Below are 16,630 nucleotides of genomic sequence, written 5' to 3' on the forward strand. Positions count from 1 at the left end.
CCTGTGATTAAGGTTGTCTGGATCAGTTTGCAGTAGATGGCACAATTCAGTCTCCCTTCTGAATCCAGCCTGTGAAGTCAGTTGTTTTCTGACAGACCCAGTTATCTGAGCCTGGTTCATAGTGGCCCAGGGGCAGATGAACCTCCCCAGCACCCCTTCATTCATAGTTATCTTCAGCCCTCAAAAAAAACACTGAGATAGAGGAGTACTGAATGCTTTACCGCTGTTTACTATTTTGGAGGCAGCAAAATTCAAACAGTTTACCGTTAAGAATCTACACCCTAATAAGGCAAAACCCGTCTGTTTTTATCTCCTATTTATGCAGGCAGGATGGATGTGTAAAAACGGGGCACTTGCATAAGAGTACATTTACATCAGATTACAGTGTATACCACTACAAAAGCTGGAGACTGTGTGAGACCAGTGAGGAGGCAGTGAAATGGGATAACATTCTATTCCCAGCTCTTGCATGCCCCAATTGTGCTGTCAGGAGCTATGTCACTTGCCTAAAAGTATAGTCCTGGTTGTTTGAAATTGGAAACTGAAAATTCCAACATAACCACATGACTATTTTTGCACTTACCCTGAGCACAAGCATTATTTACACCAGTGCTAGTGGTATTTGTGTCCTTGCACCCAGGGGGAAATCTGCCCCCACAATATTAAATGGCAGCTGCCACCTTTAAAAATACCTTTAGAACACATACAACAACAACTTGTCTTTATATAGCGCCTTTAATGTGGTAAAAACGTCCCAAGGTGCTTCACAGACGCGTTATCAGGCAAAATTTGCCACTGAGCCACATGAGGAGGTATTAGGACAGGTGACCAAAGGCTTGGTCAAAGAGGTAAGTTTTAAGGAGGAGAGAAAGATAGAGAGGCGGAGAGGCTTAGGGATGGAATTCCAGAGCTTAGGGCCCAAGCAGCTGAAGGCACGGAGGCCAATGGTGGAGCCATTAAAATCGGTGATTTGAAAGAGACCAGAATTGGAGGAGTGCAGAGATCTCAGGGCACAAGGTAGTGGGGGTGGGTTGTAGGACTGGAGGGGGTTACAGAGATAGGAAGGGGTGAGACAATGGAGGGACTTGAATACAAGGATGACAATTTTAAAATCGAGGCATTGCCGAGCTGGGAACCAATGTAATTCAGCGAGCATAGATCTGGTGGGTGACCGGGACTTGGTGAAAGTTAGGATACGGGCACCAGACCTTTGGATGAGCTCAAGTTTACAGAAGGTGGAAGGTGGAAGGTGGGAGGCCGGCCAGGGGAGCATTGAAATAGTCGAGTCTGGAGGTAACAAAGGCATGGATGAGGGTGTCAGCATGCATTCACAGTGACAAATTATTGATGTGTGTGAAAGAGCAGCAGACGTATGTGTCTGGCAACACTCAACCCTCTCGTGTTTTACAATATGAGAAATAATACACAGACACAAGGCCTGCTGCTTCACCTAACAGGAAAAGTAGTTTTGTTTATTTTCGCATGAAATATATTACTTTCTTACAGAAAAGAAGTACATTGTTCTCCATGTATAATTAAACAGAATATGTTCTAAAAATAATACCACTGGGTAGAATGTAGCTCCGGTCTGAAGCACAACACTGATCAAGTTCACTGCTCTCAGGCCTAACCCTGGAGACCTGCTTTCAGCCACTGAACTCTGTATGCCTGTTGCTGCAAAGTAAAACCAGACATTGTCCTACTCCTGTAAAAGATTGTGTTGTCTTTTATGTTGGTATTTGTCTTAATATGAAAGCAAATTGACTCCTTTTGATCTCTGTGGGCTGGTTTCTAATAAGGAAGAGAAATAAAATTGTCAGCACTTTGCTTCTGTGAACCTTATCAGAAAAAAACTGAAACTCTTTTAGACATATTCAGTCTGCGTCGATAGTTGTACTGTATATCATAAATCATTTGACACTGAAATTTACAGGACTGTGAACATTACTTGGGTTATACTAAAACTTAATAAATTCTACATTCATTTTTGAGATGCCTGGAGCATCAGGAAAAGTATGCAACACTGCATGCAATTTTTTTTGATGGATAGTCTAAGAAGAGAAATATGAGCCTTTAAACACATATTGGTGACAAAATGCTAGCTTTTGACTGGGCCCTAAGGGCCACCCCCCACTCCACTGTTGACTTACTGTCCAGCTATCTCATCCTTCCTCGATCTAACGCCTCTCCTGAAAAGAAAATTCATTGCATTTTATAGGTTAATAGGTATGTTGCCCCTCTGTTGCTATGAACAGCATTGTAGGTAATTACAACAACTATATTTCTGGAATAACAACAGAAAATGCTGGAAAAACTCAGCAGGTCAGGCAACATCCGTGGAGAGAAATTTGAGTTGACGTTTCGTGTCGAACCCTTCTTTCTGGATTGGCTTACTTATTTTTTGATTATTATTAATAATGAAAAGCTGAAGGTTTTGACAATGGGCTTAGAGCCTGATTCTAGTACTGAGTCACTTGTCATCTCTAAGTTACTATCTCGGGCCTCTAGGTTTGGGCACACAATAGTCGCACAACGCTGAGTCCAGACTAATTTCTAGGCTGTGATATCAAACTGAGAGGAGCAGCAAACTGTCAGGTAGAATTCAGGAGACTACAAGAGGACAATCAACAGATTGGGAGAGTGGCAGCGGCAGTTTGAATATAGAAAAGTGTGAAGTAAAATATTTAGGAAAGGAGAATTAAAAAGGGACATGGTAAATTTCTCAACACAGAGGAGAAGCAAAGGGATCTAGGCCTGCAGATATATCAATCCTTAAAATTCAGTAGACAGGTTTCAAAAAAAAGTCATGATCTCAAGGTAAGTGCTAGATTCATAATGAGGGAGGATAAAAGAAACCTTTTCACACAAAGAGTTAACTGAATGTGGAATGCTTTGCCACCAGTGATGATCAATACTAATTCAATTACACCATTCAAAAAGATGTTGGGCAATTATATTTAAAAAATTGTAAGAGTATATGGTGAAAAAAGCAGGAAAACGGGACTGCATAAAACTAGCCTCTGAGAGGGGCCTAAATGCATAAAAAGCTATGTAACTTCTTCTTGTGCTAAAATTTCTATCTTGGTGCAGTTGAGCAATTAGCTTACAGAGAATTCATAGGAGTATCTATTAATATAAGTCTGTCGGTATAGTTGTATATACTGGTGTAATATTGTTACATACTTTGGGATCAAGTTGCTAAGTTGGCAATGGGACAGATCTATCCTATCTTATCTGACTAGCTAGTCTTGTAGTTGCTGGGGTGGTTGGTGGTGTTCTACCATTTTCTGAAAGGGGAGTGAAGTGGACAGAGGAAAGGAAATTCGGTTGTAACCTGCACATAGCAGTGTGGCACGGATTGAGAATCACATTATCCTGCTGTCCTGATTACAATGGCTGTGATTTGTGCCAGGGTATCGCAAAGTTTTAGTTGACAGTTGGACACAAAGAAATACTTGCATTTATATAGTACCTGAGGGGGTGACCCTGGGAACATATTAATGTCCCAGGACAGGAAATAGAGGCACTCCTGAACCTGGACCAACACAGCACATCTCAGAGGCACTGCCCCAGCCTAGTGCCAGGGTAGGTGTGGGCAGGGAAATCTGCCCCAACTATCTAATTCTGTGCTCAGAAGTTGAATAACTTGATTACATCTACAGCATTTTAAAAGCATGGATCATACCTCCTCTCAATCCTCTCCATTGAAAGCATACAGCTTTACTTGATTTCCAAAAGAATCATTTAGATTCTCATTTTTTAAAAATAAAAATAGATTGCTGTTTTGTTAGAGTTGGAATAAATCCTAGTCTGCTTGCCCTGGCTTTTTCTGCCGTGTGTCTTCTCTAACTTAGTGAGGTCGTTGGAATGGCACTTAGATTTCAGCAATAGTCTGTCATACAAGAAATGCAAAGTCACAGATATCAGAAATTGATATATTGCTTGTAAAACTGCAACTTTATGCAGTGTATGTTGCTTTAAATAGCGATAAACAGTGATGAGTGTTTAACACTGCAGTCTGTATGGACAAGACGACCATAAGCAGACACAGATGACTGGCAAAGTGCTTTCACCTGTGTGCTCATTCACATATGTGATCCTTTCCTGGAACTGGTCATAAACTCTCCTTATAGTGGCACCCCATGTGACCAATGACTCACACCCTACCAGATGAGGTGTATATTCATGAACACTATATCTTGCCAGACATCCACATGGGCTATTTATTCAGTTCCCGCAGTCTGACTCAGCTGCACATGATGTCTGCTTGTCTAGCCAGTTTCAAGTTTCATTTCCCTCTGAGTATTGTGTATTTTTTTAATCCCTTATAGCTTTTTCCCAGATGCTGTATAACAGTTCAAAAAAAGCCATCCTATCTAACTGTATGTAAATCATTTCAGAATCGCCCAGTAAGGGTGACATTTATATTTAACTAAAACTGGGAAGCTCAGTTTAACCATGCAAAGTGCATATTGTTCTGCCCTCTTGACTGAGGGGTGAAATGTAGCACACACAAGAGGCAGGAGCAAGGAGGAGAAGCTCCAAAACACAGCAGTTAGAGTGCACTTTAACAGGATAGGCATTGGCAGTACTTATATTAACAAAATTCTGTGCTTTTTAAATTTTTCTCACCAATTGTCTCCCCAGCCCTCCCTTCTCTTCCCCCTCTGAAGGTCTTGATTGCTTGCTGGGTTAAGCTCATGGGTGCTGGGTTCCCTACAGCACTTCACCCAAGTGGTCATTCTTCATATGTGAGCTTTGATGGTGAGTGACTACTTAACTACATGAAGCATCACATTTAAGCCCAATTGTCATCTCACTCCACAAACGTGTACTTCCAGAAGCGGTTGCAGGAAACACTGTTATTTGTTCCCTCCCTAGTGTTGAGGACAACCGTAATAGTTCCATTTTGCTGAGTGACCCAAGTGCTGGCAGCAGCATGGACTGTGACCTTAGCATGATCACTGTCTTCAGGACCGGAGAGCAGAAAAGGAGAAAAAGAAATTGGGGAAAATATTTTTTTTAAATTCTGATGTCCATTTTTTTCTGAGCTGCTGTTTTCCCAAATGGGGAAAGTCCATAAAAACATTATCCTTAAAAGCTACCCGGAAGTGTCTGATAAAGGTCACAGTGCAAACCATTGTTATCAAGGCCCCATAGAAACCAGTTTGTCATCAAGATTGATCCATATATTGAAATGAGAAAAAATATTGCGCAATGGTTGGAAGTGCATTCTGTACCACGAGCCATCAGACAGAACATTCTAAGTTCTCTTTAACAGAACCTATATGGGCTTCGATAAACCCTCACTCCAAAGCTGAGGAGGGTCTGTTTACAATGCTCATTCAAGCCACAGATTAGATTTTTGCATTTTTTTTTAACTATTCAGTCTCAGGATGTGGCAAGGCCGACATTTATTACCCATCCCTAGTTGCCCTGAGAAGATGATGTAGCGGTTTGATGGAACTGTCTGGACCACTTCAGTAGGTAGTTAATAGTCAACCATATTCGAGTGGGACTGGAGCCACATATAGGCCAGACCAGGTAAGGACAGCAGGTTTCCTTCCCTAAAGGACATTAGTGAACCAGTTGAGTATTTACAACAATCTGACAGCTTCATGATCACTTTTACTAATACCAGTTTTTTTCTTTCCAGATTCCTAAAACTGAATTCAAATTCTCAAAGTGCCATGGTGGGGTTTAAACTCACATTCTCTGAATTACTAGTCCAGTAACATAACCACTACACTACACTACACTACCACAACCCTGTCTTTGGAAGGTAAGCTGGACCTAGGAGGAAACAAGATTACTTGTTTAGTAGTAAAATGTAGAATGAAAAACATTAACATATATTCTTAAAAATTATATTCTCAAAGAATTTACATCTCTCCTACCAAACATAACTGCAAAAGCAAAGGACTTTCCACCATACAACTTTCCTACATTACAACAGTTAAAAACCTTTTTTTGAGGTAACCTCACTGCCACAGAAAAAGAGAGGGACGTGGTGTGGGTCACCTCCCCACTTTGTGTGACCGAGCCTCAGTGCTCTGTCTATCCTTTCCCCAGGAAGGTGAGTGAGAAACGTATCTTCACGTGTGCAGTACAATTTTAGAATTTGTGTTAAGCAAGACAGCAATCCCTAGGCCCATCCGCATTCCTACCCCCATCCTGAATGAAAATATCGTGTGCAGACATAACAAATGCAGCTTTCCAGCTCATCAGGGCTATTGATGACCTACGGTGCTGTTGGCTTGGGAAGCTTGAGGAGGTGGTGGGTCACACATTGTTCTAAGATCAAAGTGGAGGCAGTTGACCCAGCAGAGCCAGCACCTGGCGGTATGTTGTAATACTGTACACTAGCCTAGGATCCAGCTGCTTGAGTGACTTCAAGGCATGAACTTTCTGTGTGTTTTTCTTTTTTATGGAGACACTTCCTTTGAATATTCTCAATTGCAGGGATAAGTCGAACAAGGCAGAACAATCGAAACGCCACAAATATGCCAGCCGGGTCTTTTTCTATTTGAACTGTTTGCTTTCTTTAGTCAGCTAACAGTTGAGTAAACGTCCAAAGTTTCTTCTAATAAAACCAAAATCAACAAGAAATTGTAATCTGTGTAGAGAGATATTCACCTGAAATGAATAGGGAAAATGACATTTAATCTCAAGTCTGAAGTCTGGCATTCTCCAGTGGTGTGGAAATTCTACTGGCAGGAGTAAACCACTTGGGCTAGGGAAAGGCAGAAATCAGCCACAGTTCCTATTTCTGACTGGTGATGCCTGCTGGAACTGAGTGGATATAGTCATTAGATGTGGACAGCATTGGTTTTTGCTGCAAAGCCTCTACAACAGCAATTGCATTTACTTTTGATACTCGCTGTCCAGGCACGCACACACACACGCAGGACTGTTGTCGCTCCTGGGCCCTCCCTCAGTGTAAGTTGCCACCTTTCAGAAATGGAGGGTCCAATGGAGAATATAAGAAAGAAAATCAGGAGAAAAGGACAGAAGTGTTGTTGCTTTAGTTGGGGGATTCTATGGAACTGCAGCTCCCGGGACAACTCACTCTGAGGACTCTACTCAAATGCAATCATCGGGGCGGCATTTGCCTTGCAGAGGCCCCGGGCATCCGTCCGCTTTGGCGACTGGATCCGCTCGGGGCACCTGACTGTTCAATCGCATGGGTTGCATGACCCCATCGCCGCCCCTGGCCACCATGTTAGCCCCTCAGTAAATAAAATATCCACTGTTGTCTGAACGTTTTCACTGGGGGGTGGGGGGGGAGAGGGGAGGGTATCCCTGCGTCAATAAAACTTCCAAAGTTCAATCTAATCACTTGAACCGCCAGACAGGATTACGTAGTTTTGTCACTGATCGCATTGTTCCTCTACCTATGGACCCATTAAAGAATCTCCCAAACCACTCTGATGAAAGCCATATCAACCAACAGTTGGCTCCATTTTATTTATGACCAGTGAAATATCAATGATACAAAAGCAAAATACTGCGGATGCTGGGAATCTGAAATGAAAACAGAAAATGCTGGAAACACTCAACAGGTCAGGCAGCATCTGTGGAGAGAGAAACAGGGTTAACATTTCAGGTCGATGACCTTTCGTCAGAACTGGAAAAAGGTCATCGACCTGAAACGGTAAAATGTTAAAGCTATTTGATTTATTTGGGAATCTATGAGTTGAAGGGACACCATTCTAAATGTTGTTATTTTATTTTGCTTGTCAAAAAACATGATATAATTTGTATCAAAAGGCATTATTGTATGCTAAAAATGAAATTGTGCCATTCTGATTTTTTTCTCCAGAAGACGCAACCCATTTAAACTGGATTGTTTCCAGTGTAATTGTTATTTTTATCACTCTCCAGCTTGTACTCCACACACACAAAATAAAAAAAAATAGAACTGCTGCTTTTTTGTAAAACATGAGATGTCATATAATTGTTCCTATTTTAAACTGAATTCAAAGAATTAATCCAAGTACTCAACTGAACTGTCAGGAAATGCACTTTTATAAACAAGTCAGTGCCTGTGTTTTTTTTTAAAGTTTCACATATGAGAACGAGTGCTGTAAGAAACCCACGTGAAAACTGAATTCATTTTCCAGATGGTTCTAGTGACTGACCACAAGGTTTAGCTTACTGACCCGAAGTTATAAGGAGTATTGTGTTTAGTCGACTGTGGAATTTACTGTAGATGTTTTTGTTAAGCGTTGACATTCAGTTTAATTTTCTCTGGTTATTTTTAATGTCGAGCCATCTGGTCGTTTTTAGTTTTGGAAAGTCCCATAAAGCCCAAGGCAAAGGATACTGGGATTGAGTTCCGCCTCTTTAAAAGCTACAAAGCCATTAGTGCATTCCAGCACACCCTTTGCAGCCAAACATGTGCTTTCTGAATGGAATAGCTTTGGGCTTCATACCCTGATAAATGACTTGGCTTTGAAAAGATGCTGGGTTTCCATCCAAGTAAAACAGAGCAACAAAAAAAAAGTGATTAATCGGCAGCGAGATAATATCTCACATCTTGATTCAGTGATGTGAACGAAAGTCGCTGAGCCAGACATGAAGGCATTTTACCCACCCACATGCAGCATGTGAACTTGGTCGATTAACTCTGCAGACTTACTCAGACTACTCTGTCGGTGCACACAAGCTGCAGCTTTACCCAGTGCAATTCTCACAAACCAGACTGGTTTTTTTCACTGTAATGTTTCCCTTCACTTTCAGTTATGAAATGTTGACTCCTTCACCAGCTCCCCCCCACCCCCCTTTCTTCTCCTCCCTTGTTTTAATGGGAGTCTGGTTGAGGTATTTTCTTGAGTACAGGTGCCTTAGGGTATAGATAAATGAATGTGGAGGAACTGTTTGGCTCGCACACACACACACACACACACACACACACACACATGTCCGGTTTTGTATTTCTCAAAACTGAGTTCCAATCAGCTTAACTCCCCCAAGACAATAAGTACATTTTCATATATTTTTTTTAAATTATGATTTTCCACAAGAAGCTTTATAAGTTAAATTCTTCACACCAGAAAAGTCCCACAAATACATATGTTTTTGCAGGAGCACTTTATTTTAACTTTGTTTCTGTCTGATCCAAGATATCATACAATAGAATATTGTGTTCAATTCTGGGCATCACACTTTAGGATGTCAAAGCCTTGGAGAGGGTGCAGAAGAGATTTACTAAATTGTACCAGGGATGAGGGACTTCAGTTATGTGGAGAGATTGGAAAAGCTGGGGTTGTTCTCCTTAGAGCAGAGAAGGTTAGGAGGAGTTTTGATAGAGGTGTTCCAAATCATGAAGGGTTTTGATAAAGTAAATAAGGAGAAACTGTTTCCAGTGGCAGGAGGGTCAGTAACCAGAGGACACAGATTTAAGGTGATTGGCAAAAGAACCAGAGGCGACATGAGGAAACATTTTTTTACACAGCGAGTTGTTGTGATCTGAAATGCACTACCTGAAAGGTTGGTGAAACAGATTCCATAGTAACATTCAAAAGACAATTGGATAAATTCTTGAAGGGAAGATTTTTTACAGGGCTATGGAGAAAGAGCAGGGGAGTGGGATTAATTGGATAATGCTACCAAAGAGCCAGCACAGGCAAAATGGGCCAAATGGCCTCCTTCTATGCTGTATCATTCTGTGATTCTACGATTCTATTATACTCTCTCATCTATTCCAATATTAAGACAGCACAGTCTATGCTGCATTAAAATGTACATTATATAGGACTGTCATAAATACGTCAATCATGATAGTTAGTCTAGCTGATTATTAATTCAATGGCACCAATGTAAAAAATATTTTAGGAATATTGGCCCTGAATTCGCAGTCGGCCCCCTCACCCCCAACCTTCATTACATTAATTTAGGTTTGTTTTTTAAAATGTTATTTATCCCCACAGCCTCATCAACAACAACAACAACTTGTATTTATATAGCACTTTTAACATAGTAAAACATCCCAAGGTGCTTCACAGGAGTATTAAAAGACAAAAAATTTGACACTGAGCCACATAAGGATAAATTAGGGCAGGTGACCAAAAGTTTAGTCAAAGAGGTAGGTTTTAAGGAGCATCTTAAAGGAGGAAAGAGATGTAGAGAGGTGGAGAGGTTTAGTCAGGGAATTCCAGAGCTTAGGGCCTAGGCAACAGAAGGCACGGCCACCAATGGTTGAGCGATTATATTCAGGGATGCTCAAGAGGGCAGAATTAGAGGAGCGCAGATATCTCGGTGGGGGGGGAGGGGGGCTGGTTTGTGGGGCTGAAGGAGATTACAGAGATAGGGAGGGGCGAGGCCATGGAGGAATTTGAAAACAAGGATGAGAATTTTGAAATCGAGGCGTTGCTTAACTGGGAGCCAATGTAGGTCAGTGAGCGCAGGGGTGATGGGTGAACGGGACTTGGTGAGAGTTAGGACACGGGCAGCCGAGTTTTGGATGACCTCAAGTTTACGTAGGGTAGAAATTTGGAGGCCAGCCAGGAGTGCGTTGGACTAGTCAAGTCTAGAGGCAACAATTACCGCCCCATCAGTCTACTCTCAATCATCAGCAAAGTGATGGAAGGTGTCATCAATAGTGCTATCAAGCTGCACTTACTCACCAATAACCTGCTCACTGATGCCCAGGTTGGGTTCTGCCAAGACCACTCGGCTCCCAACCTCATTACAGCCTTGCTCCAAACATGGACAAAGGAGCTGAATTCCAGAGGTGAGCTGCGAGTGACTGCCCTTGACTACAAGGCAGCTTTTGACCAAGTGTGACATGGGAATCGGGGGGGGAAACTCTCCACTGGCTGGAGTCATACCAAGCACAATGGAAGATGGTTGTGGTGATTGAAGGTCAATCATCACAGCCCCAGGACATCGCTGCAGGAGTTCCTCAGGGCATAAGAACATCAGAACATAAGAAATAGGAGCAGGAATAGGCCACTTGGCACCTCGAGCCTGCTCCGCCATTCAATAAGATCATGGCTGATCTTGGGCTCAAAGCCACTTCCCTGCCCGCTCCCCATAACCCTTCACTCTCTTATCTTGCAAAAATCTGCCAATCTCCACCTTAAATGTATTTAATGACCCAACCTCCACAGCTCTCTGGGGCAGAGAATTCCACAGATTTACGACCCTCTGAGAGAAGAAATTCTTCCTCATCTCAGTTCTAAAAGGGCGACCCTTTATTCTGAAACTATGCCCCCGAGTTCTAGATTTCCCCACGAGGGGAAACATCCTCTCTGCATCTACCTTGTCGAGCCCCCTCAGTATCTTATATGTTTCAATAAGATCACCTCTCATTCTTCTAAATTCCCATGAGTATAGGCCCAACCTTCTCAAACCTTTTTTCATAAGTCAACCCCCTCATCTCTGGAATTAACCTAGTGAATCATCTCTGAACTGCCTCCAATGCAAGTATATCATTCCTTAAATAAGGAGACCAAAACTGTATGCAGTACTCAAGGTGTGGTCTCACCAATACCTTGTACAGTTGTAGCAGGACTTCCCTGCTTTTATACTCCAACCCCCTTGCAATAAAGGCCAACATTCCATTTGCCTTTTTGATTATTTCCTGTACCTGCATGCTAACTTTTTGTGTTTCATGCACAAGGACCCCCAGGTCCCTCTGAACTGTAGCATTTTGTCATCTCTCTCCATTTAAATAATAATTTGCTTTTTTATTTTTCCTGCCAAAGTGGATAACCTCGCACTTTCCCACATTATACTCCATCTGCCAAATGTTTGTCCACTCACTTAGCCTATCTATATCCCTTTGCAGATTCTTGAGTCCTCTGCACAACTTGCTTTCCCACCCATCTTTGTATCATCTGCAAACTTGGCTACATTACACTCAGTCCCTTCATCCAAGTCATTAATGTAGATTGTAAATAGTTGAGGCCCCAGCACCGATCCCTGTGGCACCCCACTAGTTACCATTTGTCAGTGTCCTAGGCACAACCATCTTCAGCTGCTTCATCAATGACCTTCCCTCCAACATAAGGTCAGAAATGGGGATGCTCGCTGATGACTGCACACAGTGTTCAGTGCCATTCACAACTCCTCAGATAATGAAGCAATCCATGCCCGCATGCAACCAAACCTGGACGACGTACAGGCTTGGGCTGATAAGTGGCAGGTAACATTCGTGCCACAGAAGTGCCAAGCAATGACTATCTCCAACAAATGAGAGTCTAACCACCTCCCTTGACATTCAATGGCATTACCATCACTGAATCCCCCACCATCAACATCCTGGGGGTCACCATTGACCAGAAACTTAACTGGACCAGCCACATAAATACTGTGGCAACAAGAGCAGGTCAGAGGCTGGGTATTCTGCGGCGAGTGTCTCACCTCCTGACTCCCCAAAGCCTTTCTACCATCTACAAGGCACAAGTAAGGAGTGTGATGGAATACTCTCCACTTGCCTGGATGAGTGCAGCTCCAACAACACTCAAGAAGCTCGACACCATCCAGGACAAAACAGCCCGCTTGATTGGCATCCCTTCTACCACCTTAAACATCCACTCCCTCCACCACCAGCGTACCATGGCTGCAGTGTGTACCATCTACAAGATGCAGTGCAGCAACTCGCCAAGGCTTCTTCAGCAGCACCTCCCAAACCCGCGACCTCTTGCACCTAGAAGGACAAGGGCAGCAGACGCATGGGAACTCCACCACATCCAAGTTCCCCTCCAAGTCACACACCATCCTGACTTAGAAGTATATCGCCGATCCTTCATCATCGCTGGGGCAAAATCCTGGAACTCCCTACCTAACAGCACTGTGGGAGTACCTTCACCACATGGACTGCAGCGGTTCAAGAAGGCTCACCACCACCTTCTCAAGGGCAATTAGGGATAGGCAATAAATGCTGGCTTTGCCAGCAATGCCCACATCCCATAAAAACAAATTGTAAAAAAGACATGGATGAGGTTTTCAGCAGTGAATGAGCTGAGGCAGGGGAAGAGACGGGCGATGTTACAGAGGTGGGAATAGGCCTTATTATTACTTCCCTCAGACTTTCTTGGTGCCTGCCAGTCACAGGGCCTCAACACATGGGCCACCTGCCCCCACCATCCAACTTGTCACCCTTCCTTGCCAATGCTTACCCATCTCGTTTCCCCAAGCTGCTTAGGTGCCAAGCCACTTGCCATCCTTCCCTCTCTTTTAGCAATGCTCACTCACTCTTTGGCTTAACTCCTACTTAGGCCTCAGGTTGTACTAAGCTGGAAAACCAGCAATTTGGTTGTTTGAAGCATTTACAGTGCTAAAGTACATTTACACTGCTATAAGCTTTGGGGTTAGGCTGGTGGCAGGAGGAGGGGGAAGAATTGTGCTGGGGGACTGGAGGATAATAAATGTAACATCTCTTTTCAAGAAGGGAGAGTAGGATCCATTAGGTAACTAATTAGGAGACTAGAAACTGGAGTTGATGGGTTAAATTTCCACATGGACTGCAGCGGTTCAAGAAGAAGGCCCACCACCACCTTCTCAAGGGCAACTATAGATCAGCAATAAATGCTGACCTTGCCAGTGATGCCCACATCCCGAGAATTAATATTGAACGAAAATAACTATAGCCTAATATCAGTAATGGGCAAACTCTTAGGAAGAAAAATTGAGTTGGAGGCGCTAACTTCGCCAGGGCGCTACTTTAAGCGCCCCGGAAAAATTAGCGCCCCCCACGGCTGAAATTGAGTGGTAGCGCCCTGTTGTGCTACGGCACGCCACGCCGTGTTATTGCAGGCCTTCCTCCCCTTCTTAAAGGGGAGGGGCCTTGTGCAGCGCGACCTGGGGCCCAGCTGGGTCTCCAGGGATCAAAGTGCCGGCAAAACAGTCCGGCACTCAAGAGAAGTGCCGGGCTCATGGAGCGCAGCCGGCACTCCACGGGAGGGGGGTGCGGGTCAGGAGGCCGGGGACGGCAGCGGAGGCAGGCGCTGGCAGGCGGCCAGCAACAAAAATGGCCGCCCGGCACCTCGCCTTTAAATAGCTCCACCCCGGCCGCAGGTAGGCCCCCTGACCCCATCGGACATAGCATCCGGCGGTAAGTCCGGGGGCGCTACCGAAGATCGCGGCCAGGGCGCTGCACACGGCTGCACACGGTTACCGCCGCCACTAACCTCCCACTGAATTTCGTGGGAGAAGTTGGCGGCACCGCGCCCGGGCACTAGTTGCTTTGCGCCCCGTTAGTGCCCCAACCAAATTTTTCCCCCTTAGAATCCATAATTCAAGAAAAAAATCAGTGAGCCAACGGAAATGCATGGGTTAATCAAGAACATCCAACATGGCAAGTCACATGTGACAAATTTAGTAAGAGCTTTTTGAAGAAGTGACCAACTGGATCGATAAAGGAAGTGCAGTAAATGGAGTGTGTATGGATTTTCAAAAGGTGTTCAGTAAGTGTCTCACAGGCAGCTTGCCACAAAATATTGAGGTATAGGGGTTAAGAGAGTATGGGATTTGAGAATGGATGGGGGTCAATTCTGAGTCCATTTTTATTCTTGGTATTTGTAGATGATTTGGACTTGGGCACAGGGCGCAGAAAAAGAGTCGGAGGCAGAAAAGTTGAGGGTGCTGTTGGGCCTTGGCTGCCACTAGCAGTGCCGTCTTATAATGCAGGGTAGCTACACGTCCCCTTGCAGCAAATAGCACAGCTCTGCAACTGGATTCATGCTGACCCAGAGCCTGCGGGGTCAGTTACCCTTGGCCACTGCAAAGGAAGTGTGTCATGACCTGCGGATATGGTCGGTGGCAGAGGGTGAGTGTGGCCAGTCCAGCTCGGGTACCTGCTGATCTCCCTGGCATGCCTTCTTACACCATGTGCCACTTCAGCCACAAAATACTGCCTTTCAAAACCATGGGACTCTGCGGCATCTTCTTGGAAGCCTTGTTGCTTCCTGAGCCATGTGAATGTTTGTATTGTAATACCCCCTTCATATGTCTTCTCGTCTTTAAGCTCTTTTCTTTTTGCTGAATTCTTGCCAATGCTTCCACTTCAGCCGGCTGCCCAGTGGTATTATTACAACACAAACTTTCCCCACATATGTAGTGATGCAAAAAAGAATGGCTAAAAATAAATTGTGAAAAATGTTTTTAAAAATCACAAAATAATAAATGTTGAAAAGTCCCCAACACTTAAAAATGTATTACAAAACTGAAAACAAAATGAATAACACCTGACCTTTTAAGTGCTCCATTGCACATGGAGCTCCTTCACACCCACTCCAGATGGGTGTACAGACCACAATATGATGTCATCCTAAACGGACGGTGTGCTTAATTTAAAACCATTTTAATCTTTGAGGTAAGCTCTCGCACATTTTGTGTGGCAACACTATTAGCCGGCCTGAACGGCTGACCAGATAATAGAGTGCGGCACGAATCAATAAAATACCACAAAAGCTTCCCTGCTCGATATCTCAGACTCCACTCGCACCTTCTGTGGGGTCAGGACTCATTCCCACCAACCACAAAAATACTTCCTATTGGTCAGATCCCATCTGGAATTCTGTGCGGAGTTCTGGTCACCTAATTACAAGAAGCATATTATAAGCCTTGAGAGGAAACAGGCGAGCTACTAAAATGATGGTTGGTGTCAGCAAACTGAGTTCTGAGGAAAAATTAAGGAAACTGGGCTTGTTTTCTTTTGAGCTGGCCTAATTGAGGTTTTCATGGATATGGCGGCCATTAATAAAGCTGATCCAGGGCAAATTTTTCACCGTGGTGAGTAATTCAGACGCCAGAGTCAGAGGTTAAAAATTTGGACTAAAATACAAAAAAACTGCAAATGCTGGGAATTTGAAACAAAAATAAAACATGCTAGAAACGCCCAGCAGATCAGTCAGCATTTGTGGAGGGAACAGGTAAGTTACCTTTATGGATCTAACCCTTCATCAGAACTGGAACAATTAAAAATTAAAAGCATTTAAATGGGATCAGATGGGGGAGAGAGAAACCCGCGCGCAAGAGAGAACAATGGGTGAAATTAAAGAGAAAAACAGGAGATGATAGATGGCAGAGATGATGTTTCATAAGAGGCATAATAAGAGAAATTAAAGATATAAAAGAGACAAAGAACGTGCGAAGTGCTAAGGCAGCTGCGGGTAAGTCAGGCCTGAAATAGAAACAGGACAAGCTGACAGAACAGGGCAGAATCCAACAATCGGAACAGAAGAAGAGCAGATTAAGGGAGCAGATTCCTCCACCATCGTGGAGTTCTGACACAGAGTCTCCATCCCAAGTGTTGCCCTACCTTCCCTCTTCCAAAGCCGACACACCCATTCCACAAACTTGACTATTAACATTAGATGTAGGCCTCTCACATCATTCTTGATTTATTTTGTTTCTCGCATGAGAGAACGCAGTTGGAATCTAAAGAAAAGCATTCAGATAGATGAACATTTGCTGCATTTATATTGCAGCACTTGCCTCAAGAAGCAGTCCTGAAGTATAAATGAGGTGCTATTGCTGGAAACGATGCTCCGCCAATGGCAAACATAAATGGCCACCACCAGTGGCACTACCGTCATTGGATGCTAGTTTGTTCTGGGTTAACTTTTTCGATGCCCTTTACAATCTTATATAACTCTTTAAGATCACTTCTCTGATGCCT

The 16,630-nt window shown here is 43.7% G+C and overlaps 1 long non-coding RNA gene across 1 annotated transcript in view; it reads right to left on the reverse strand.

Annotated features, from left to right (window-relative positions):
- Positions 1-1,447: 1,447 nt before the first annotated feature.
- The window catches only part of LOC147121090 (uncharacterized), a 30,183-nt gene continuing 15,000 nt past the window's right edge, over positions 1,448-16,630 (reverse strand). Inside the window, exon 3 of the long non-coding RNA XR_015076445.1 lies at positions 1,448-1,791. This is a non-coding gene — a long non-coding RNA (uncharacterized LOC147121090). The remainder of the gene's footprint in view (positions 1,792-16,630) is intronic.

Source organism: Somniosus microcephalus, chromosome 3 (assembly GCF_052327205.1).
Source record: "Somniosus microcephalus isolate GS21.2 chromosome 3, FLI_Smic_1.0, whole genome shotgun sequence".
NCBI classification, from domain to species: Eukaryota; Metazoa; Chordata; class Chondrichthyes; order Squaliformes; family Somniosidae; genus Somniosus; species Somniosus microcephalus.